The sequence below is a fragment of the Nycticebus coucang genome, chromosome 5, assembly GCF_027406575.1.
Source record: "Nycticebus coucang isolate mNycCou1 chromosome 5, mNycCou1.pri, whole genome shotgun sequence".
In the NCBI taxonomy this organism is placed as follows: Eukaryota; Metazoa; Chordata; class Mammalia; order Primates; family Lorisidae; genus Nycticebus; species Nycticebus coucang.
In genome coordinates, this window is record NC_069784.1 from 74,906,102 (window position 1) to 74,932,508 (window position 26,407).

A 26,407-nucleotide genomic window follows, 5' to 3' on the forward strand; every position below is an offset into this window, starting at 1 on the left:
ATATTTATTATATTGACTTCTTACAATTTCACTTTATTCATTTCCCTCTTTTATTACCAAATACCCATTTTTTAATTTTTTTTTTCAAAATTAATAGGTTTTGTTTGAAGGACAGTTTCAAGTTTACAGAAAAATTCAGTAGAAAATATAGAGCTCCAGTACGTGCCCTCAAACGCCTTCCTTCTAGTTTCCCTATTATTGGCATCTTGCAGTGCAATTGTTAAACAACATTGATACATGACTAAGTACCTGAATTCAATACTTTACACTAGGGTTTGCTCTTTGTATAATATAGTCGACGATCCATTTTTCATTGGATTGCTGCTGTAATCACTTCCAGATTTTCTTTCCATCTGATTAAGAGAAATACCTCTAAAGAAGAGGAACATGCTCGTTTTGATCACCTCATTGCTGGAACTAGGAAACAGCTATTGCTTCTTCTGATTTTGTGTTCTTCACAACTCTACATACCAGCTCGTAGAGTTAGCCTTCCCGTCAGTGTTAATGGAGCAGCTATTGCAATCAAAGGAACACAGAATGTCCTGCTAGAGACTCAGAAACTGCCCGACGGGGACTCCCTTTGTGGAATTCAGACTCAATTAGGAGGGACAAGACATGTATATAAACAAGACAAACACAAAGTTAGGTCAGGAAAACAGTCATGGCAATTAAATGCGTGGAGAAGAACCAACTCTGTGGAGAAGGCAGTATTTGAGAGCCTGGAAGGACGAACAGAATTTGAAGATGAGTCCCCTGAGTACAGGTCCTGGCTGAGGGATTGCTTTCTAGTGAAAATGCGGGAGTCAGAGGGTGAGTCTTGGCTGATCACAGGATGAGTGATGGTCAGGAATGACCAAGGAAGCTGAGAGCAGATATTCATTTCTGCAGTGAATAATTCTAGCGCCTTTAAAGAGACGCCTCTCCAAGTGAGGTAGTGGGACACCACAGGGCTGCTTCCCAGAGCCAAGTTTCTCAAAGAACTTGAGTCACCCAAACAGAAACAATCCCTTGGGGTATTTTTCTTCAGACCCTGCCTCATGCTAACCTAATCAGGATCTGGAGAAGAGGGGTGAATGTTAAGACCAGAAGTTCATGTTTTTAATAAGCGTCCCACGTCACCTTCACATGTACTAAAATATGAGAACTACCGATAATTTCTCAAGACAGCCGAGAAATGGACAAGGAGAAAATATTAGTTTATTTTATAATCATTTTTAAACACAACATCTAGGCAAGTTTTTTCAAATACGTATAAGGTACTTATACTTACACAGGTAAATTTACACAGGTAAATTTTCAAAAAATTTACCTGTGTGGTAAATACAATTCACCCCCCTCTTTCGTTGGGGATACTTGATGGAATATATTGAAGATTTGCTGCTACTGTGTTAACACATACACATTCTTTGGCATAACTCTGTGTATATCTGTACAAATATCATCTTTATCTGCAGTGATCAACTCTGGCCTCCACACCTCCCCTGGTTTGATGACAAACCATAATAATGTCACTTGGCTATTCTTGAAAAACAGCTACTAAATGTTGATGATACTTACTGCAGCAATATTTATGTGAGAATCCTAAAATACTTGGGAAGATGCTTTGAAGGTGCAAAGGCTGGCATAACCATAAATTCTGAGTAAGGCCGCAGCTGGGCAGAGATATAAAGCTCAATGGCCTCTGCTTTTCTGTACTGTTTATTCATTGTTTCATACACTCACATGGCACCTTCTCAGTCTAACTGGACATGGAAGTCTTCCTATCCAGCTAGGTATTGAACTGAAGAATTGAAGTGTATCATTTCTTCCTGGGTTTTGTTTCATTTACTTCTCAAATAATCCTTATCTACAATGAAGAAATCAAATTAATGGCCAATCAGAATAATCAAGCTAAGATTCTGGGCCATTTATCTCAGATTCTTGAAGATTAAACTTTAGACTTTTCTGCCCAAGTAGAAGTAAAAATAGAGGAAAATTGGAGTCTGCAACATCACGTCCATCACGGAATGCACCTGAGCATGATGGCATTGATAACAACAATACAAAATCCTCCCCTTGAAAGAAATTTTAAAAGCTACTGACTTTACTAAACAATGCAGACAAAAGAAGTATGTGATTTATTACCACATTACCACAAGACAGAGGATCTGTATAGGAAAAGGCAGCCAGCTGCTGATTTATAAACACCAAATTACAATCATACGAGAGGGCAAACAGCTGCTGGTTCCCAACACCAACCAGTTCCCACCTCCGACGGGACCCCTCCGACGTGTGGGCAGGAGGCATGCCCCAGGAGCATTTGGACTGTTACGCTCCCTTTGAATATCTCACTATGCTTAGCAGACTGTTACATGGGGTGTGGTCAAAATGGATAGGAGTTGAACTGGGCTGGATCGCAAGCTCTTTCCAATTGCTGTACACCACCCACCCCAACGTGAGAGACTGGCTTCTCATCCCCTTCAGTTCCTCACTGTAGTATTGACTCTGCCACCTCCGTTTCAGAAATCATTCTTCTGGATGGTGACGCAAAGCAGAAACTAGATGACTCTGTGTTCTCCCAGTTAATATTACAATGTCAAGTCAAAGCAAGCATATATTGCTTTTGTTTATTCTTCCTTCAAATATCTGTTAAAAGGTTTTATGTTTCGCATACGTTGTTTTAGTTTTGTGTTTTCACCAAGTCACTGCTCCAGTTTGTAAGACCCTGTCACTGTAATACGCACTATGAAAGTTCTGAGGCGGACGGTGGTACAGTCCATTATTTCACTTCCAAGAACACAGTTGACAGGGTCTTTTCTGATTCACCTGTGCAAGTTTCGACTTGCTCAGATGACTGGTGTTGCTGAGAGGGCTTCTTTTGTTTCTTTCCATGTGGATTTATGTTTCTTAATGTTCATGTATTTCAAAACTCTCGTAATGACCCACACTTTGGAGACATGCCCTTCTCCCCACGTTTAGTGCAGATCCAGAATTCATCTGGGAGGTCCTGGGCAGCAACCACCATCTTATTGGCTGTCACATAATGCCTCCACCCCTTACTCATTTGAAATCATCGGACTTTCGTCCACAGAAAACCTCTGATCTTGCATAAGTTGCTGCCCTTTCGCAGTCTTTGGTGAGAGAATCAGATCTATATTGTCTCTGAGGTTTAAGACATTACTTTCACAAAGCAAATTTTATACCACAATGTTCAGTTTTCTAGCCCTTCGTCATACTAAAACTCTAGGATGTACAATAATTTTTTCCTACAGTTTTATTAATTTTCCTGACTATTCTTCCTTATCAATAAAAATAATAAAACAAAATAGTTCTTCTAAGATCACCCTCTGAGACCCACTACAGACCTTCCTAATCCGCCCCCACACACTTCTTTCACTGTGGCCTATGACATCCCTAGATTACCCCCAAAGAAATTTTTTGAACAGGGCCAAATATGTGGGGTCATGTCCATGAAGTGAAAGGGATACCCCAGTTTTCTCAATAGCTGTAGCCTCATATTTCCTGTAGGATCTAATTTTTACCTGATGGATGAAGAATGCATCAGATTAGTGCTGTACTTTCCCAGAGTGAAACTTCCAGCAGAAGGGCAAATTTTTATTTGAAGTCCTCTGTGTCTGCGTTCCTTTATCTCTGTTATTGTTATACCTGAATTGCCATAGCTCACGTCATAGCCTCCACCTATTCAGGTAACTTTTAGGTTTGTAACTATTTTAGAGATAGCCAAAGAGAGATACACGTATGTATACGAACACACACATAAATATTATACCCAGGTGTACACACACGTATGTATATATATGGTTTTTTAATCGCTTTCAGAACTATTTCTCTGTTATGTGGACACTGTAGCTGATGACAAAGACGATCCAGGAGCCCTTTTTAGCTTCTTTGCCTCTTAGCTTGGTCAATCCAAATTCAACACTTATATTTAATAGCAATTTGGCCTGAGAGAAAGAAAATGCCTCTCCACCTACACTTGAGTTTAGAGTGGTAAAAGATAAAAAGTTATGATAGCATTCTGATTTTGACAGAATCAGAATGCCTATTTATTTCTCTTTTGTGGAAGTGCACTTGAAACATAAAATGTGAAACCCTACCCCAGTATGAGATTAAAAGCAGAGGGAGGTTTTCCTCATAACTACAAATGATCTACAGTGAGAGAACAAGTAATGATGAGTTTTTGAAAATGATAAGATTGTAGCAATCCGAAGCACTGCAAGAAATTGGCAAATTGTAAAACGACTACACACCAGAAGGAGCCACAGTGAAGCTCTAATTTTGTCGGCTCCCCAGCCTCATCAAATGCGGGAGACGTGAGCAGCAGGTGTGCTTTTCTTCTTTCTAGGGTGGACAGACTTTTTAAATCATGAGATACAAGAGGTTAGCTGTGTGTTCTTCATCTGAGGAAGTTAAAGGATAATGGCCACAGGGCACAGGGCGGCAGAGATATCTGTAAAGTCATTTCTATCATTGCTTTAGGGATACAAATCCTGTTGGCTTTATTGAATGTGGTAACTGCCAGCATGTAATGACATTAACAGGATCTGCAGAAGTGACTTCCACTGTTGACTAAATGGCTCCCTTTGGAACAAGGTTACAACTTCCAGGGATCAGGCAAAGTGATGCCAGCTTAAATAATGGGAGCTTCATAGGTGGGTGAAACTCTAGAGGGATCTGGAAGCTAACGGTTATCTATTGGCAACTAACTCTTTGTCATCCATAGATCAGAATTCTGTCCTGGTTTAAAATTCCTTATTCCTTTAGAATGAAACTTGGTGCAGATAAAACCCTAATAATTAAACTAAGCAGTATCCAAATTTTTACACATACTTTTTGGATCTATTGAGACCCACAACTAAAATATTTTGAAAGGTATTTGGGATTCCAAGTCATAATTATGAAAAAAAAAATGGACCATTAGACATTGAATCATGACTTCCTCGTTCAAATCAAATTATCCTTTTCCCAGTCACCTGGTTAGACGGTCCACCCTTCTCTAGCCTGTCACAGTGCTATCTATGTACAAGCCCCAGAGACCCACTCCCCACCACTCCACATTGCACTTTCTGATTTCTGACAGTCTGCTGACTGTACTCCATGCTCGGCACCTCTTCCTCTCCACATCCCTCTCTCTGGCCCAACCACTGGTTCTCGAGGTTAACCAGCCTCAGTAGTGATGCCTTCCCTGCCTGGAGCCAGCACAGTGGTGCAGGCCTACTGTCCCTACATGGCAGACAAAGGCAGGAGGAAAGCTTGACCCCAGGAGTTCAAGGCTGCAGCACCCTATGACTGCCCCTCTGAACAGCCCCTGAGCTCTATCCTGAGCAACATAGTCAGATCCTGTCTATTAAAAAAAAAAAAAATTCTTCTGTTCCTGATGATGACAGAGCAATATATTATCTCTAGAACCATGAATGATTCCTGTTTCCCTTTTCTATCATTATCTAATAGCTCTTTTTATAAGATCTTTATTGCTAATTATTTTCAAAATATCAGTATGGCTTACTATTCCCTGTTTGTTGTTGTTGTTCTTAAAACAAAGACATAAGCAACTAGCTTAAAGTCATATATAAGATAAGGTGTAAAATGAGCTTTATACAAAACCTCGCATCTTAATTTGGTGGGTTTTTCACGTTAGCATAGTGTACTTTTTAAAGGTTTCTGACATCTTCAATCACTTAGGTTTAACGGATTCATTCATTCAACAAACACTTATTCCCTCCGTTTTCTCAATTTTTTTTTTTTTTTTTTTTTTTTTTGGCCGGGGCTGGGTTTGAACCCACCACCTCCGGCATACGGGGCTGCTGCCCTACTCCTTTGAGCCACAGGTGCCACCTCCTGTTTTCTTAATTTTTACACTATAAAATATCCTGTCTAAAGTCTTGCTGTGATTGGTGAATCATAACTGAGGCTTTCTATTTTTCCAATTATTTCAACATAAACATTTCCAAACTGCTTTTATTTCTATTGATTTTCATGCATTTTGATCCTTCTCCTTTTACTCATTCTGGGTAATAGATTTTTCTTCCTCTGTATGCCTATGATTAAATATTTTCTTTATTTGTTATATGTACCTTTCCTTTGCAAAATAATTATAGCTGCAGTGTGTAATTATGGTGTAATCATTGCATCCATTCTGCTCAATGATCCCTTTACTAAGTGGAATTACATCTCAAGTTAACGCTCTTATCAAGTGCTAGTTTTCAAAGGACAGGCAGTGTGGTCTTGCTGAGTTTTCCTCAGCACATGCCTTTTCCAGAACAAAGAATTCTTACAGAGTGGATGGTTTACAAAAATCTGATAGCAATTCAGTCTGATGGAAAAATGAAAACTCTATATTTTAGTCATGTTGCAGGCAAGAAAGAACTCTAAAACTGAATTTGTCTTCAAAATACAGAAATTGACTGACTTTTAAAAAACACATTAAATGGTTCAATGTTTTAAGATGTATTTGGATTGAGTTTTTGAAATAATTCTTGCTCTTCTAATGATTGTCATTTACTTTTCAGATATTTTGCTCTAAAGAAACTTTACTGGAAATAAAGTTAATATGTAATCCCCGATCTACCTTTGGTTGTTATTCTATCATCTCAAATCCTCTTTTAAAAAATAGAGTGCAAATGAATCAATAAATAAAATCATGTCCATATTAGTACTATTTCTTTTTAAGGTCTTATGTGCTGGGCACTCTGCTGTAGGCTTTCCAAGGATCGTGTCCTTTACTCTGCAGACAAAATGACATTGGTCCTATTATTATCCTCACTTTACAGATGAGCTAACAGGTTTTTAAAAGGTTAAATGACTTCGCAAAGTCACGCAACCATTGTGATTATAGCATCAATAAGTGAACTCATTCGAACCCACAGGCAGATGAGGTTTGTGAACTTTTGAGTCATATAAGTTAAATAGGGTCATTTGCAAGGGTCATCATGGGAAAATCAGAATCTATTACCTTAAAATCACTGAGACATGAGAAACTAACATTGTATACAGACTTCAGAATCCAACGCCGTGGAAGGGCTTTTGGGGATCACACTCTGGACGTGACAGATGAGAACTTTAAATTCCTGTAGTCACTATATGCAATCCATTGACACCACCCAGCTGCTGTATTATCAATGGCATAATAACCAATGGGTTTTCTAATAATTATTATAGATTCATAGTAAAAAAGACTGGCTATAATTTTGCAAGCTTCAAATCAACAGCATTTGGATTTATTAAGTGTCACAAATAAGCCACAAAATTGTCATATATAGAAAGGTCTGATGATTAAGTTCTTCACTACGTGGCACCACTGTACAAACAAGTCAGGAAGGTTCATCACCTTGGTGCGTCAGCGTCTCACAGCTGTGGTTGTGTTGAAGTGCAGTGGTGGCTCGCTCAGTGATTTCGTTATTGTTGTTGCATGGTTTCGTGTGCCGTTGCAAGAATGTCAGAGCTTGAATTAGAGCAACAAAAAAATATTAAGCTTCTTGTTAAACTGGATAGAAGTGGAAGCTAAAGCAGGGACATGTTATTCCAAGTTTATGAAGACAATGCCATGAAGAAAATGGCAGTATACAAATGGATTAAATGTTTTTTTTCTGAGGGAACTGAAGGCATCATTGATAGAGAGAGGTCAGGGTGGCCAGTCATGAGCAGAACTGATGAAAACATTGCAAAAAAAATCATCAAATTGTGTGTCAAAATAGTTGGCTGACTGTGAGAAACATAGCAGACCAAGTAAACATCAATAGAGGAACAGTTATGAAATTCTTAACTAAAAATCTTAGCATGAGAAAGCTGTGGCTCTTGCGTCAGGACAATGTACCCACACTGCACTGTCTGTGAGGGATTTTTTAGCCAGTGAACAAATAACTGTATTGGAAAACCCTCCACAATCACATAATCTGGTCCCTAGTTGCTTTTTTCTTTACCCAAAGATAAAGGAAATAATGAACAGAAGACATTTTGATGATGTCCAAAACATCAAGGTTAACATGTCAATAGCTCTGATGGCCATTCCAGAAAAAGAGTTCAAAATAGCTTGGAAGGGTGGACTAGGCACTGGCATTGGTGCATTGCTTCCCAAGGGGAATGCTTTGAAGTTGACTACAGGGATATTCAGCAATGAGGTATGTAGCACTTTTTCCAGGATGAGTTCATGAAATTAATTGTCAGACGTCATATGCATGTGCACACCTACATGTATGTATAGATTTACATATAATATCTAAAAGAATAAGCGCAATTTATTACTCTGTCTATCTTTAAAGAATGTGAGCTATTGATATGCTATTATGTGTGTTTGTGGGACTTTCAGGGTAAATTCCTTTATTCAATGTAAATGTAAAATATTTTTAGATAATCCTACATTTTGTCTGGGAAGTTGCACATATGTCACAGGAATTATCTATCTTACAGGACTCAAAAGTGATAAGCATCAAGACCAAATAAGACTAAATTTAATGTCTTCCTTCAGATCTGAAAGGGCTAATGGCATTTTAGCCTCTCTGGCTGATGATGTAGATTAATAGCATTATGTTCTCAATGAATCATTATCATGCCAACTAATGGAAATTTCCAGGTAACAAGATGCTGAAAACAGACATTTTGTTATTTATACACACATGTACACACACACACAGTATCCACAAATAAAATAAAGGAGGTGGTTTAAGCTCCATTTCTCTAGCAAATGCTCAGTAAAGTAATTCACATTATTTGTAGCCTTCTTGACCATAAAACTTTCAACTGCTGAATAAGTATCTGAGTTCTACCCTGTCTCTGTTTCAATTTACTTGCACACCTGTGAGCCCCTTTTCATTGCCTCAGATAGAAGCCAAGAGCCTGGTTGCTGGCAATGTTAATAGGAGTCGAGTGCTTAATTTCCAGCATGCTGCATATAAAAGCACCCTTATGTGTCAGGCTCCGAAAGCATAATATGAAAAGGAATAAACATTGGTTTTATATCGAATCCTTCATATACAAATTATCCCAAAGAGCTTTACAAACAATGAATTTGACACTGGTAGTGCAGGAATGGTGTAAACAAATGTGGCAGCCATTGACTGCTCAGCAATAATTCACACAGCGAGGCCTCCTGGAAATGTCAAAAAGTATATATCTTCCCCAGTATTCTTTCCCAAAACAGAGTGTCTGCTCAGGAAGCTTGCTGTCAATCACAGAACTCCAGTTACACTTACTATAAAAAAAAAAAAAGTCTTATTTAAAGAACTGATAACAATAATTTGTGTAGGAACTTCCCAAGGGGAAACATAGTGTTTCAAAGTTAAATCAACTTTTATTTTTCTGAATGTCTGTAGAAAGAAATGAACCTTTCCAAAAACAGGCTTGGTCCATATGACGAAAAGACCCCTCATCACAATTTCTGTGAGTTCCTTCGGGTCCACAGAAAGCTGGTTCTGATAGAACAGCTTGAAAAGCAGAACTTGAAACCATTGGTTGTTGCCCTAGGAAGTTCCTACAACGCCCTCATTGGCATCAACGGCTGTCCACTGTCCACTCGGAGCACATGGGCAGCACTTGCAGGGTTCTTGATGGTGCCCTCTGCTTGGCAGTTTCTGGGAAGGGAAAGAGAAGGACAAATTTTCATCTCCCCTTGAGTTTTTTAGAAATGGGCTTTAGGTCACCTGGGGTCTTACTCACACACTTGCAGAATTTTTAAGCCCAGGAATCCGTATGAATGGACACAGAGCAGCTGGATAAAATGAATGTGCCAGTCCCACCCAGCCTCCCCTCCCCTCACCTGTGTCTCCTCTGCAACAGGAAGCTTTCTGAGAGGTCAGGCCAGGGCTGCACTGACCTTCTAAATATAAGACCCTCCATTTCCAGTGGAGTGATTCAATCCTCTGTGCCCCATCCCAACTTCTTTGAAGGCTCCTAAAACCTAGACCTTAATTCATTTGTCTTTAAACCACCCCATAGCCCTCATCTCTCCTTCCTCCCACCAGCTCCCCCATTCTTTTATGAGTATTTGTGCCTCAAAGACCCATGGGCATCAGAAAACTCTTTCATGAGCCCAAATCTCAGCATTTTCTCTTGACTAAGGGACCACAGCGTTTCTTCTAAAAGAATCTTACACCAGGGGAACTCTTCAGATATTAATATATGGTAGAATTGCCCACATAGCTAGATTTCCCAAGTTCAAATGCTGTCTGTATTACCTCCAATTGTGTGACCTTGTGTGGGTTATCACTCACAATGCTTCATCTTTAATTAGGATAATAAGAGTGCCTAACACTTTCCTCTGTTTCCCTCTTATCTGAGGCTCCTGATTGCCTGAGGACCCTCCTTCCATCTTGAAACCAGGACCATTGTATAAAAGAGTTCCTGTGCCAAATCTCTGCTTCTTCTTGAAGGATAATGGCTTCATGCTCAAAAAATCAAAGGATATAGTTTTTGTATCCCTGACTGGCAAAACTTTTCTGTTGCCAAAAATCTTTTCAAGTCATTAGAGACCCAAACACTTGGGTCTCTAGCATTGGTTTAGTTTGTTGGCTTAGTTCTCCCTCCTGCTTACCACTGCTTTCTTCGGCAATATAATGTAGTAGTTTAGAGTACAGTCCTGGAGCCAGGCTGCCCAGGTCCAAATTTTGGTTCTGTCGATTCCTGTGACATAGCATTTGAACTTGGCCAATGACCTATTCTTCATGTGCCTCTCTTTCCTCTCCTATATATTGGAATATCAAATATCTTATGGAGTTGTTAAAAAGATTAAGTAAATTAATACATAGAGAATACATTGAACGGGGTGTGGTGTATGGGTGCATTGGTCAATATAACTACAAGCTGAGGTTGCTCACTATGTAATAACATAGTTTCCCGAAAACAAAAATGCCAGCCTCTAAGCTGTGAATAGATATGCTGAGGATACAGACCCACTCAGTTCTCAGAGAGGCCGGGCAACTTCGGTCACCTCTAGCTAGGACTAGCCGCAGCACTTCACCTCAAAGTGCAATACACAGACATTGCCATTTCCTCATGTGCCATGATGTGACAACGCGGGAAGACGCTGGCGTAAAAGTTCCTAGAGAGAAACCAGGATCTGACAAAGGAAATCGTTTTCCACTGAAGTCAAAACAGCAACAAACAAGAATATACTCAACCCAATTTTCCACCACATTAAGGCCATTAACTTCCGACTGAGGGTTCTCAGAAACCTTTCACAGAGCAGAGTATCACCCCAGAAGAGAGACAACAGAAGATGCCAGAATTTCTCAAGCACTGACCTGAAAATTCCTACAAGTGGTCCTGAGCCAGGAGTTAAGGGCAGTGTGTGACGAAGGGAAACATTCCCAATCCTGTACTCCAGGATGCCCCAGGAGCCTGGCTGTGGTTCCCGTGGCAGCACCCAGTGCTCACTGTGCTGGGGAAGGCTAAGCATCCCAGACTTGGCCTCTGGGAGCTCAGTGGCATCTCTCTGCTCGCACTGGGAGCCGTGTGCTCTGAATCCCCAGTCCTTTCTGGTTTCCAAAATCATTCAGGGAGGACATAAATTCAGGAAGTTGTCTAATGTCTCATATCAAACATCAAAAGTTTTAAAAAGCATATATATAAACTATGTCTATACTTGTAGGTTGGAAGAAAGTAATGTTAAAAGTGAGTCTTATATAACAAAGGCAAACATTTTACTGGACACACAGAAGTCATTCCAGCATGTGTTCAAAGCCAAATTCTGACTACTTTCCAGTCTCTTTAAGTGACCTGTCCATCAAGTCATCCCAGAACAAAACATAAGTGTGGAGTAGGGCGCCAGTCCCATTGCCGGAGGTGGTGGGTTCAAACACATCCCTGGCCAAAAATCACAAAAAAAAAAGTCAAAACATAAGTGTGTTCTGTCTCAAGTCCACTATGCAAAAGCATCTTCTGCTGGAAACGGTGATCACAATGCTTTGTTTTATATTACACCATACAACATTAATGGTGTTTTCATGTGTTTCGACTCTAGAAAAAATAAAAGTCCATTTTGTTTTATTTTTTGCATGTTAAGGCCTTTTCTGCTACAGATTCTTCTAGTCATAATGGGACTTAATTTGGGAGGAAGCAATGCTGAGACCCTTGCTGTAGTCCACACACCAAAACTAATGTATCCTCATATTATAAGCAATAGATATAATAACATCAAGAGTCAGCATCTCCTGAGCTTTTACAATGTGCCAACAATATGTCTCCAATGAGTTCTGTCACTTCCTGACTATAATCAAAACCATGTATCTTTTAAAAAACAAAGGGATCCACATTTTCATAATCTAGCTCCTTGAAACTTCTGTAAAATGGCTTACTAATCTCTGAATCCCTGATGACACACAGTATGTACAGGCACACCTCAAAAATACTAGCCCACTGCAATAAAGAAAGTCACAGAAATTTTTTTCTCAATGCATAAAATAGTTATGTTTATACTATAGTGTAGTCTATTAATTATGCAATAGCATTGTGTCTAAAAAGGCAATGTATATATATTAATTAAGAAGATGTTATTAATAAAAAGTGCTGATGATCATTTTTTGCTGATGGAGGGTCTAGCCTCAAAGATGACGGCTGTTGGCTGATCAGGGTCGAATTTGCCAAAGGTTGGATGGCTATAGTAATTCCTTAAAACAATAACAAAGATTTCCACTAGATTTGATCATTCCTATCATAAAAGATTTTTCTTTAGCATGCAATGATGTTTGATGGCATTTTGTCCATAGTACAACTATAGAATTTCTTTATACACTGGAGTCAGTCATCTCAAAACCTGCCACTGTTTTATCAACTCAGCTATGAATCATTCTAAATCCTTCAACAATGTTAACAGCATCTTCACCAGGGGTTGATTCCATCTCAAGAAATCACCTTTTTGAGGGGGGAGAGGCTCATTCACAAAAATCAATTTCTCATCCATTCAAGTTCAAGTTTGATCATGAGATAGCAACTACAATCTTCAGGCTCCACTTGTAATTCTAGTTCTCTTACTATTTCCACAGCATCTATAGCAACCTTTTCCATGAGTGTCTTGAAACCCTTAAGGTTATCCATGAGGGTTGGGATCAACTTCTTCCAAACTCTTATCTCTGTTGATATTTTGAAGTCTTCCCATGAATCACAAATGCCTTTAATAGCACCTGGAACAATGAATGTTTTCCAGAAGATTTTCAACTTAATTTATCCAAATGCATCATGAGAATCACTATCTATGGTAGCTATAGCCTTAAAAATGTATTTTGTTTATAATAAAATTTGAAAGTAGAAATCACTCCTTGATCCATGGGCTGCAGAAAGGATGTTGTGTTCGTAGGCGTGAAAACAACATTCATCTCACTGTATATCTCTATCAGAGCTCTTGGGGGATCAGGTACATTATCACTGGGCAATAAGATTTTGAAATAAATGTTTTTCCGAGCAGCAGTTCTTAATAATAGGTTTAAAAATATTCAGCAAACCATGCTATAAACAGATATGCTGTCATCCAGGCTTTGTTCTTCCACTTATAAAATGCAGGCAGAGTAGACTTAGCATACTTCTAAGGGACCTGGGATTTTGGGAATGGTAAATGAACATTGACTTCAACTAAAGTCACCAGCTTCATTCACCTCTAACGAGAAAGTCAGTTTGCCATTTGAAGCCAGGGATTCACTTCTCCTCTGTAGCTAAGAAAATCCTAGGTGGCATCTTCTTTCAATAAAAGACTGCTTCCTTGATATTGAAAATCTGCCGTTTAGTATAGCTATTTTCATCAGTGATCTTTGTTGGATTTTCTAGGTAACTTGCTGTAGTTTCTGTATCAGCTCTCTGGTTCACCTTGCATTTTTTTATATTATAGAGACAGTTCTTTCCTTAAACCACACAGACTAAGATCCACCAGCTTTAAACATTTCTTCTGCACCTTCCTCACCTCTTTTAGCCTCAATAGAATTAGAGAGAGTTAAGGCCTTGCTCTGGATTAGGCTTGGGCTTAATGGGACATTGTGACTGGTTTGATCTCCTATCCAGACCACTACAACTTTCTCCATATCACCAATAAGGTTGTTTTGTCTTCATATCATTTGTGTGTTCACTGGAATACCACTCCTAATTTCCTTCAAGAAGGTTTCCTTTGAATTCACAACCTGGCTAACTGGTGCAAGAGGCATTGCTTTTGGCCTATTTCAGCTTTCAACCTTTCCTCTTTGCTATGTTTATTTATTTCTAGGTTCTGATTTAAAGTGAGAAATACGAGCCTCTGCCTTTTACTGAACAGGCCATTATAGGATTATTAATTTCAAAATTGTTGTGTCTCAGGGGACAGAGAGGCCCAAGGAGAGGATGAGAGACAGGGGGTATAGCTTGTCAGTGAAGCAGTCAGAAAACCTGTAATGTTTATAGATTAAGTTTGGCATCTTTCATGGGCACAGTTGGTGGTACCCAAAACAGTTACATCAAAGATCACACTGATCATGCGGGGTGCAGTGGTGAAGGCTTGCAATCCTAGCACTTGGGAACTCAAGGCAGGAGGATTGCTTGAAATCAAAAGTATGAGACCAGCCAGAATGAGACCCTGTTTCTACAAAAAATGGAAAAATTAGCTTATGGTCCCAATTACTTAGGAGGCTGAAGCAGAAGGATTGCTTGAGCCCAGGAGTTAGAGGTTTCAGGGAGCCGTGATGATGCCACTACACTTTGCACTCTAGCCCAGGTGGCAGAGCAAGACCTTGTCTCAAAAAAAAAAAAAAAAAAATCACTGTTCAAAAATCCATAAAAGACACAATAATGATGAAAAAGTTTAAAATACTGTGCAAATTACCAAAATATGGCACAGCGACATGAAGGGAGCTAATGCTGTTGTAAAAATGAAGCCCACAGCCTGATGCCGCCTGCCACAAACCTTCAATTTCAGAAAACGCAGTTTCCAGGAAGTTTCCAGGAAGCACAATGCACGTAAGGGAAATGCAATAACATGAAGCGTGCCTGTTTTGAATACGCTTTTGATGGATTAATTATTTTAAACTTTCTTTATATAATTAATGTAAATATCTGCTCTGAGCTCTTCCAAAATTGATGCACCAGTGAAATGCATCCGTATTTCCCACTTGGAACTGATGAGATCGAGAACCAAAACATACTGACCTTCAAATCTACGGAGTGCCAGTTCATGTACAAGGCAAAACGTTACTTCCTGGTTATGTTTATTCCAACTTAATACAAATAATCCACATACTTCATTATCTCAAAAAGTTTTAGATATATGAAAGTATGCATTTTAAATTTTAAATTCTCCATCAATTTTTTACAGAATATAAGAATTTTGTAGTCTTACCAGGATAAATGATTTACTCAAAGCTGCTATATTTAATGCACATGGTCAGAAAAGTAAAAGTACTTCACAGGTTTATCCTCTAGCATTTAAATAGAATTTTCAATCATTCCACCTTAAATTTATCTAATATTTTTTGTTTTCAACCTTGATAATTCCATGGAAACATATTTTAAATAATCATTTTAATAACATAATGGGTTTGATATTTTATGTCCGAGTGAAATTTAGTTGCCAATTTTACACAAGCACGCCAAATGTATAGTAATGCTCTGTTATCACAGACAAATCAGAGAGATTCAATTTATCTACTTTATCTCCTTTCGTGCTTTAAATTATTGTTTTTGTCTTGCAAGTCACTTTCTAAGTCACTTTTTACGCACTCAGTTGCTGAAAAACATTCAAATATTTTTAAAATTTACACACTACTCTCGTTTACATAACTATGATGTTCTCAACAGATAATGGCTGAATGTAAAATTAATTTCCCCATTATTTGCAGTGGAGTATTTACTGCCATTTTCAGACTTTTATGTTCTCAGTGAGAACATTTATATTTCTAGTCTCGCATGTCAAAAATAATCTAATATTAGAATTTTCATATGGTTTGAGCTAATAGAGCATTCTCTCTAGCCTTAAATTATAGCAGCTAATTTTATAATTTAATGTACATGTGTTCTGTGAAGTTGCATGGTGCAGCAGAAAGAGCATAAATTGGGGAGATAATCAAAAATAGTTTTGAATCTTGGCTCTACCTACATATCAGCTCTGTGACCTTGAAAAAATTCTTAACTTCTCTGAGCCCTTAATCTCCTTGCCTATCAAATAGAAATTACTACCTAGAAGGCTACCATGAGGATTAAATGAGAAAACTCGTATAAAGCAAACACAGTGCCTGGCACTAAGAAGACATTCAACAAATATTGGGTCTTCTCTCTCTCTCTTTCTCTTCCTGAATGGGAATTGAATCGGCTCTAAAACTGCAGTCTGAAGGGCAATTGACAAATTGATCAAATAAGCACTAATTTGTTGCAGGAATCAGGTGTGAGTGTGTGTGTGCGTGTATTTGGGGGGAGATGAGTTACATTACACACTGTAACTTGATTTGCTTTTCTAGAAAGAGCTACTCTTATTAAATGCTTCTCATTTATTTTTATCTCAAGAATACATTCAGGGAAATTTTTATTTTTGTTACCAAAAGACTGTTTTATGACTTATTAATCATTTAGCAAATTCATTAAATCACATCAGGGTTACCAATCTAGTGCTTTCAAAATATAGTAGCTACCTGAATTTTACTAGTATGTCACTGACTATCAAAGAGAATGAGACTTTTTCCCTTCCACATGATTTCTTTATTCACATTGGGAAACTAATGGGCAGTGAATTTCATCCCTTTCTCAACTGGAATTTTCCTTTCTGTGGTGATTTAAAAATCTATGACTCTGGAAAAAAAATATTATTTTAAATTATTTCTACTTTTCCAAAATGCTTTCAGAGGAGGCACAAGGGAAAGAGTAGCATTTTTTTTTTTTTATTATTGTTGGGGATTCATTGAGGGTACAATGAGCCAGGTTACACTGATTGCATTTGTTAGGTAAAGTCCCTCTTGCAATCATGTCTTGCCCCCAGAAGGTGTAGCAATTTTTAACATACCAGTGTTTATGGGGCCAAATGCTTTGTTTGTAGTTTTGTATTCTTTGTTGGGTTTTTTTTAAGAATCTTTTCAGTTTCATTTCTGACTTTTACTGAAACCTCACCAAGTTTTTGGATGGGCTTTACTGCTTTATATTGCCCCATTTTGTTCTTTGATCTCCTGCTTTAGTCCCCAAGGGTCAAAGCAGAGGTCATACCTAAACCCTCTTCAATTCCTGCCTTTGAAAGGATGGAAAGCTAAAGGCAGTTAAAACCTAAGAGAAAAAAAATATTCAAAGCTCTTACACCTTAGTTAACCAAGTTTTACGTTCCAGCTACTATATGAAAGAGATTATTCTATTATAGGCATTATGTTTAAACTATCTGGTGCTGACAGTTCTTTATGACAAAGATTGAAGTATTATTTCGTTTATCCCAAGATATGTTCAAGAACAGTAGTCAAGAGGAGCTTTATATAAAACAGTGGTTCTCAACCTTCCTAATGCCACAATGTATTTTCATTGTTAAAAAGGGGTCGCGACCCACAGGTTTGAGAACCGCTGATATAAAACGTAGAAATTGTATGCCGCCACACTGCCAAAACCAGTTATTGGTCTCCCATTGCACCTAAATAAAACCTAAATGGCTTTCTACGAGTTGGTGGCCAAGTGTCAGCCCAACAACTAAATTCCCTCCCTGTGTAGAGAGATGTCCCCACTCTGTAAGCCTTCCTGAATCCAAGGATCCAGGCACTTCTTCTCCACGACCTGGCGACTGTGTACATACCCATGATCTACGTTTAGCCAGTTGGGCCCTTCCAGGTGGAATTGTGAATCCTGAGAGAGGCCATAACCTTACAGAGATGGTTGAGAAATTCTTCTTGTCGACATTAATCAGTAACACTAACTACCCAGTGGGGGCCCGAACGCTGACAGTCCTGACGGCATCATTTCCCCTCTTATCCTTCTTGGTCCCTGCTCATTTTCCAAGCCTATTTCTCCATGTTTCCCATCCGTTACGAATGTAGTTCATTATATTAGAATAAATAATTTCCTACTTGAGATAGCCATCGCTGCTATCTTAGTGTGCTTGAGGTTGCTATAACAAGAAACTGGGCAATTTTTAAAGAACAGAAATTTATTTCTCACAGATCTAAGGGTGAGAAGTCCAAAATCAAAGTGCTGGCCTCTCGTGTGAGCCTTCTTGCTGCACCCTCCCACGGTGGAAGGCAGAAGGGCAAGGGTGAGGGAACCAACTTACACAAGCCTTTTTGTAGTGACATTAGTCCATTCGTGTGGTGGATCCCTTGTGACCTGAACATTTCCCAAAAGGCCCCACCTCCCAAAAGTCCCCACCTCTCAAAACTGTTGCATTGGAGATTAACTTTGCAACACAGAATTTTGGAGGTCAACGTTCAGACCACAGCAGCTACTTTCCACTGTTTGCAACCAAGAACCTGACTGATCCATGGCCCATAAACTCTCATTTTTACCCAACTCCCACCACAATGAGGACATTCGTGTTCACTAAGCTTCTACCTTCAGTGTCTCAAACTTGGAATCTTTTTCCTTTCTGTGCACATTCAGTTCCTTCTGCTGAGAGCTCCTTACTTTCCTCGTGTATATAACTATCCCATTTTCTTCTTTTGGGACTTAGTTCAAATGTGACCAATTCAGAAAGACCGTGGAGGTGGAAGAGCCGATGCTATGCCCACGTCTCTTCCCGCTTCTCCCGTCTTCCTTAAGATGCAGATTAGTTCATTGCTTCACAATTCTTAATTGCTAGGAGCGCACATAACAATACAACATATATTCTTTAAATCATAAATGAATAAAATACTAAAATTTATTCCTATTAACATTATTATTTAAACTTATCACATGTTTCATGCAAAGACACACATCCCTTTGACCATGAAATGTAACTATTGACAGAGGTGTTAATGTCACACTGTGTATAAGTTTTCTTACCAAAAATTGGCAAAAACAATCCTCAAACCATAAGATAAATTACTTGAAGAGTCAAGCTTGAGCAAACTTAGACATATTTGGAATTCTAAAATTCAGAAAGCACACTTAAATCTATCTGAATGTCATCAGCTTTGTGCCAAAGAACACTTTCTTGATGTTTATTTTAAGGCCAACAAAACAAAAGACCGATGTCTCAAAAATCTCTACCTTTTCTATATAAGTAGACTTAAAAAGACTTGCGCTGGTTTTTGTTAAAGCAATGGTCTTACAAGTTTCTTATATTTTCCCTATGTGTGTGGACATTAAAATGAATATTTTCAGACAATAAATTGGAAATCCAGAGACTTGGGGAGACACTGAATTAATCTGTGCTGAAGAAGCAAGTAAAGATGACAGCAGAGATTGAAAGATCCCTTTGGCTTCTTTGAGACCTCTGTGTGGTGAATGTATATCATAAATACGATATGTATGTTATATATGTACTGTGGGACTTTAGCATAGAGCCTTCTGAAAAAGGCTCACTAGGAACAGGCAGAGTGCATGCTAAAGAGCATGCCACTCCGGCATGATGCTTTCTTTTGAAATAGAATATTCTTTCCCCCTCCTTGGAGCAGTGAGAAGAGCGCCTCTGTACTTTGTCAATTCCACTTCACGTTATACTCTTCACCCCCTTCATTAAAGCTCTGGTATGCAAGTGATCATTCCTAATAATAGGCTCTCCACTATTAGAAGTGGGCCTTATTCATTTTTCACCAAATTATGAAATAGCTTCCCATTATAACTTATATTCGGTATACTCCAGCCAAGACTTTTCTCTCATCTTAAAATGCTCTGCTTTAAATGGGCCTCTAATGTATAATTTTATTGTTTGAGCATTTCATTTTCTTTTTTGATTTATGTTTCTTTATAGCTGGTTAGACAGCTCTTTGTGATCTTTTGATGAAAGATTCTACATAAATAAAATTGACTGAGAAGAAGGACCTTGATGGTGGCCGTGGAGAATGCTCTCTGCACTTCGCAAACTTAAGATCAAAATTCAAATAAAAGAGTCAAAGAATGTTCTAGCTTTTCCTTTTTCTAATTTTTATTTTAAAATTTGGGTTAAATTTGGTAATTTTATTCTCTACTGGATTTAAGTTGCCATGTACTGATTGAGGAGGGGTAGTTGTGGATTTTTTTCTCCAAAATGCACTGAGCTTCCAAGGCTAGAGTAAATAAATAATCCTAATGGTAGGCTGACTGAATTCAATAGCACTTAGACATTAAACTTTCAACTTAAAAAACAACAAACATTTGGTATTTAGAACACACAACCAAATAGGTGCCAGTCTTTTGCAAACCAATGGTTATTCGAAAACATAGAGGTCTTTATGCTATTTCCAAAACATTTCCAACAATTTTTTTTTAGTATTTCTCTATTTGTATCTTACATTTATTTAATCTCAGGACATAAACTAGCTTCAATTGTTAATGCATCACTGGTAAAGACTTAAGAAAATCTCTTTTTTGCACTGAATTTTCAGATATTCAAATATGGAAGGGTAGAAGCCTTTTGGTTCATTTATATAATAGTGGTAATAATAGTAATAGGTGAGTATGGTGGCACTGACCAAAATTACTTTCAGAATTATGGGAAGCTGAGGTAGGAGAATCACTTGAGGCTGGGAGCTCAAGACCAGACTGGGCTACATAGCCAGACCCCATGTCTACAAAAATAAAACATTAGTGAGGCATGGTTGCATGCACCTGTAGTCCCAGCTACTTGGAAGACTGAAGTGGCAGGACTACTTGAGCCAAAGAGTTCAAGGTTATAGTGAGCTGAACTCACTATAACCACTGAGCCCCAGCCTAAGTGACAAAGTGAGACCCTGTCTTTAAAAACCATAATAATAATAATAATAATAGTAATAGTAAACATGTGCACACAATGTGCTGGGCACTATGCTAAGTGATTTAAAGTCATTTTCTCAGTTTCATCAAGAAAACAAGTCTATTTGTTTGGTATAAGTACCATGGTGATACAACTCAAAGGAGAATCAGTTGGGTTGAAGGTGATCTGGGAAGTATCATGACTACATGTATTAATGTGAGGTTTTGGCAGGCCTTACAGTGCTCAGTAGAGAGTTGGAATATAGACCACAGGCTCCAGAGAAAGACTTAACCTGGCAGATGCAAATCCAGGAGTTATTTGCTCCTGGAGCAAGTGCAGGAATGAGATCAAAGAGCCATGAAGCAGATGTGTACAGTTGGGAATTAGAGAGAACAGGAACAAGATAGTTCAGAAAAGGAGGATAATCAAGAAAACATATGCACCGCATGTTTACTCACCAAAAAGACTTATGCTTCTACCCATGCCAGGCACTCCACCACCAATTTGGATTTCAAGAGAAATCAAGAATTATAAATAGACAAGTATCCGGTTAAACAACAGAGAGGATACACTTGGCAATTGAGGAGACAAAAATATTAACAAGTAGAAACCTAAACCTACAACAGACCCAGTCACTGTAATTCTGTATCCCCCTCCATTCAATCTCTGCTCGTTCAGGACTGAGGGTGGAAAACAAAAGCTGAGATGAGTCAAAGCCTACAGCCCTTTCAGAGTGAAGCCCTGAGCAGATGAAAAGACCATAAAGGGAGGAACTGACTGTGGGTTATGTCCAGGCTGAAAGGGGTGCAGACAGCCTCATAGACAGCCTTATAGTGCAACATGAAACACGACCCACCTGGTTTTGATGTCTTCTATTCCTGAATTTCTAGGACTAGCTTCAGGTGGAACACTCCCTTGGAATCTGGAGGTCCAGGTTGGATGTGCCACTGAGTGGATGATGTCAAGTAGCGAAAACAGAGCCATGTCAGGGAGAGAGAGAAACTGAGTCTGAAGAATCCAAAGAGTGATTAGTGAGAGTGGTGATTTAGCTAAGAAAAAGCTAAAGAGGAAGCTAAGAACAATGGAAGGAAATATGTGGGTGAGGAGGGCATGAAAAAGGTGAGAAAAAGTGCAGAGACCCATGACCAGTAAGCTTCTCAGAGCTAAAGAATAAGAGGGAGCGTTCACAGCAGAAATAGAGCAAAAGGTCATGAACTTGAAATAAGGAGAAGCTGCAGACCAAACATCAGGCAAGAAGATCCAGGCCACCAATACCAACCACAACAGCCAGAATAAGCAGGCACTGATACAGTCTAAGGCAGGCAAAGAAAATAAGCAGGAAGCAAAAGGGAGACTAACACCAGACGAGGCAGTAAAGGCAGAAGGGGTATAAACGAGCGTGACCGGCCATGGCTGAAAAGTCAGGGTCTGGACAGGGAGGAGTAAACAGCAAAGCAGGTTAGAAAGTGAGCCCCAGGGAAAGGAAACAAATGAATTTTGTTTATAATAAATTGGAGCGAGGGGAGTCAAGATGGCGGACTGAAGCCAGCTTTCAACAAAGGCTCCCGTCCAGAAGGAGAGTTAAGGGACAGGAATTTAGTAAGTATCCTGATGGACTTGAACCTCACCAAGACAGAAGGTTGAAGAACACACATCAACACTGCTGAGGCAAGTTGTGATCACAAGGATGCAAACAAAAGGTACGAAATCCACCACCAAGCGGACGGGAGTCCCCCTCCCCCATGAGACCGGCTCAAGACCCCCACAATTAAACAAGCGGGCAGAAATTAAAGGCCCTCCCACTACACTCCACGGGAGAGACCTTCTAAAAACTGGACCTACCTCCCCTACTGGGGTGTCGTGGTGTTCTCCTGTCAGACATAAAACTGAATAAAACTTGGGAATCCTCCCGGCGTTCCCCTCCCGCCCACTGAGGTCTGGAGGCCTGTCCCCCAGGAGTTCAGATCCTTGGGTGATTTCTCAAGGGGAGTGGACAGTCCCCGAGTTGCGACTGATCAGCATTGACTCTGAGGCGCGAGAGTAAGGAGAGGGCACCGGGCTGAGGGGGAGTCACGCCTGGCAGCACTTCCCTGCGGTGCAGTGCAGCAACCCTCCCCGGGCAACATTACAGGGCAGGCACAAGACTGAATAAGACTCTAGCTTCCCCACTGAGAGCTGAGAGCCCCTACTCTCACTCGGGGTCTGAGGGCCTATCCCCCAGGAGTTCGGATCCTTGGGTGATTTCTCGAGGGGAGTGCACAGTGCCTGAGCTGCGCCAGGTCAGCGCTGACTCTGGGACACGTGAGCGAGGAGAGGGCACTCTGCCGAGGGGAAATCAAGCCTTGGCGGCACTTCCCTGCGGTGCAGTGCAGGAGCCCTCCCCGGGCCGTAGTGTTGCGTAAAACTGAATGAAACTCTAGCTTCCCCCCCCCAACTCCCAATCGGGGTCTGGGGGCCCATCCCCCAACAGTTCTGATTCTTGGGGGATCTCTTGAGGGGTGTGGACCCAGCACAAACTGCGGCTGCTCAGTGCTGACTCTGGGGGCGGGACAGAGGACAAAAAGGTAGCCTGAGTGCCCACACCAGAGCAGCAGTTCCCTGGAGGTAGATCAACAGCAGTTTTTTCTTTAACGGCAGAACGCTCACTTCTGAATATTCTGAAGCCACACCCCCTGTCTCCCTGGGCAACCAGAGGAGGCCACCGGTGAGCGGGGGATTTCCTGACACTGCTCACAAACCCGGGAAGCTTCCAGGGCGGGGCCGACCCAGAGAGGTGTTCGGACGCAAATCTCCAGCAGCAAAGACGTTTGAACTCAAAACAGCCCATCTTCTGTAGGCGATTTCGACAGGAACAGAGACAGAACCCCGCAAAGTTGTCTGTTCTGTTCTGTTCTGTTAGCAGCATCCATCAGGGACGGGGCTAAGCCTGAGTGAACACCTCCTTCCCATCACCTGCATCAAACACTCAAAGACGTCAGGCCCCATCTCCTCCTGCTAGATAGCGGCAGTCTGCGGGGGCCTGGCAGACTTCCTTGTGATTCAGGCAGGTGCAAACCCCTGGAGAGTCTATTCACTGCAGGCAACTGGGTTAGCCATCTGCAGAGATACCAGTGACTGGGTCCGACAGAGGGGCAAAGTGGGGAAGGAGACGTCAACCTTCCCAGACTGCTCTGTTTGCTGGGTGGCTCCTCCTGACTCCACGCTGCACTGGGGTGAGCCGTGTCAGAGGAGTCACCAGGCCCCTGTGATCAAGTTCCCAGAGACCTCTTGAACTCTCCCACCCGAGACAAGTGCCGATTGAGAAAGTTGATTTGGACCTTTTGAACTGGGCTAATAGACTGAGGACTTTTCAGGCGGTGCCCTGGGTGTGCGATTGTAGGAAGGTTTGATTCTCCTTTTCCAACTGGGGCCAGAGGTGGGTGGGCGGGGTGACTTAATGGCTGATTTTTCCACACAGCTGAGACTTCAAGCCAGAGTAGAAGTTGCAATAGGATCGAACAGAAACCAGCTGAAAACAAGACAGAACCACTTTGCTCCACCACACCAGACAGGGCCCCAGTTTCTCAGGCCACAACACTGTACGGGCCCTCGATAAAACCCGAGGGGAAAAACCAAAGGGAGTAAAATAACCATGGGGCGGAATCAGTGGAAAAACTCTGGTAACATGAATAACCAGAATAGATCAACCCCCCCCCAAGAAAAGATACGGCAGATGTGATTGAAGATCCCATTCATAAACAACAGGCTGACATGTCAGAAATCGAATTCAGAATTTGGACTGCAGACAAGATTAATAAAATGGAATTAGGAATTCGAGAAGAAATTCAAAAATTGTCTCAAGAATTTAACGAATTAAAAGACAAAACCACCAAAAACTTAGACACACTGAAGCAAGAACTTACAACCCTCAAAGATATGAAAAATACAGTAGAATCCCTCAGCAACAGAATGGAGCAAGCAGAAGAAAGGATTTCTGACATTGAAGATAAAGTCTTCAAACGCTCCCAATCTCTCAAAGAGGAAGAGAAATGGAGAGCAAAAACGGATCACTCACTCAGAGAACTCTCAGATAATTCGAAAAAAAGCAACATAAGGATTATAGGGATTTCTGAGAACGATGAAGTGGCCTCCGAGGGCACAGAGGCCCTTCTGCATGAAATTATGAAAGAAAATTTTCCAGACATGCCTAGAGAATCTGAAATTCAGATAGCAGACAGCTTCAGAACCCCAGCACGATTCAACCCCAATAAGTCATCCCCCAGACATATCATAATTAGCTTCATTAAAGTTAACATGAAAGAGAAGATTCTCAAAGCAGTCTGGCGAAAGAAAACTATAACGTACAAAGGTAAGAATATAAGAATAACTGCAGATCTCTCTGCTGAAACTTTTCAAGCCAGAAGAGGCTGGTCATCAACTTTTAATCTCCTAAAGCAAAATAACTTTCAACCCAGGATCTTGTATCCAGCTAAACTGAGTTTCATCTATGATGGAGAAATTAAATACTTCAATGACATTCATATGTTGAAAAAATTTGCCATAAGTAAACCAGCTCTTCAGGATGTTCTCAGACCTATCCTCCACAATGACCAACCTAATCCTATACCACAAAAGTAAACTCACTCAGAAACTTCGGATCAAACTCCAACTTCCACACTGGCGAAAGTATTAAAAATGTCCACTGGACCTTTGAAAAACTTGATACCCAAAATTCCACCAGACTTATCAATACTCTCCATCAATGTGAATGGCTTAAACTGTCCTCTAAAGAGGCGTAGGTTAGCTGACTGAATACAAAAACTCAAGCCAGATATTTGTTGCATACAACAGTCACATCTCAACTTAAAAGACAGATACAGACTCAGGGTGAAAGGATGGCCATCCATATTTCAGGCAAATGGTAATCAGAAAAAAGCAGGTGTTGCAATTTTATTTGCAGATACAGTAGGCTTTAAACCATCAAAAGTAAGGAAGGACAAGAATGGTCACTTCATATTTGTTAAGAGTAATACTCAATATGATGAGATCTCAATTATTAATATCTATGCACCCAACCAGAATGCACCTCAATTTATAAGAGAAACTCTAACAGACATGAGTAACTTGATTTCCTCCAGCTCCATAATCGTCGGAGATTTCAACACTCCATTGGCAGTGTTGGATCGATCCTCCAGCAAGAAGCTGAGCAAAGAAATCTTAGATTTAAACCTAACCATCCAATATTTAGATTTAGCAGACATATACAGAACATTTCATCCCAACAAAACTGAATACACATACTTCTCACCAGCCCACGGAACTTACTCCAAAATTGACCACATTTTAGGTCACAAGTCTAACCTCAGTAAATTTAAAGGAATAGAAATTATTCCATGCATCTTGTCAGACCATCATGGAATAAAACTTGAATTGAGTAGCAACAGGAATCTGCATACTCATACAAAAACATGGAAGTTAAATAACCTTATGCTGAATGATAGCTTGGTCAGAGATGAGATTAAGAAAGAAATCGCCAATTTTTTGGAAACAAACGACAATGAAGACACAAACTATCAGAACCTCTGGGACACCGCAAAGGCAGTTCTAAGAGGGAAATTTATAGCACTGCAAGCCTTCCTCAAGAGAACAGAAAGAGAAGAAGTTAACAACTTA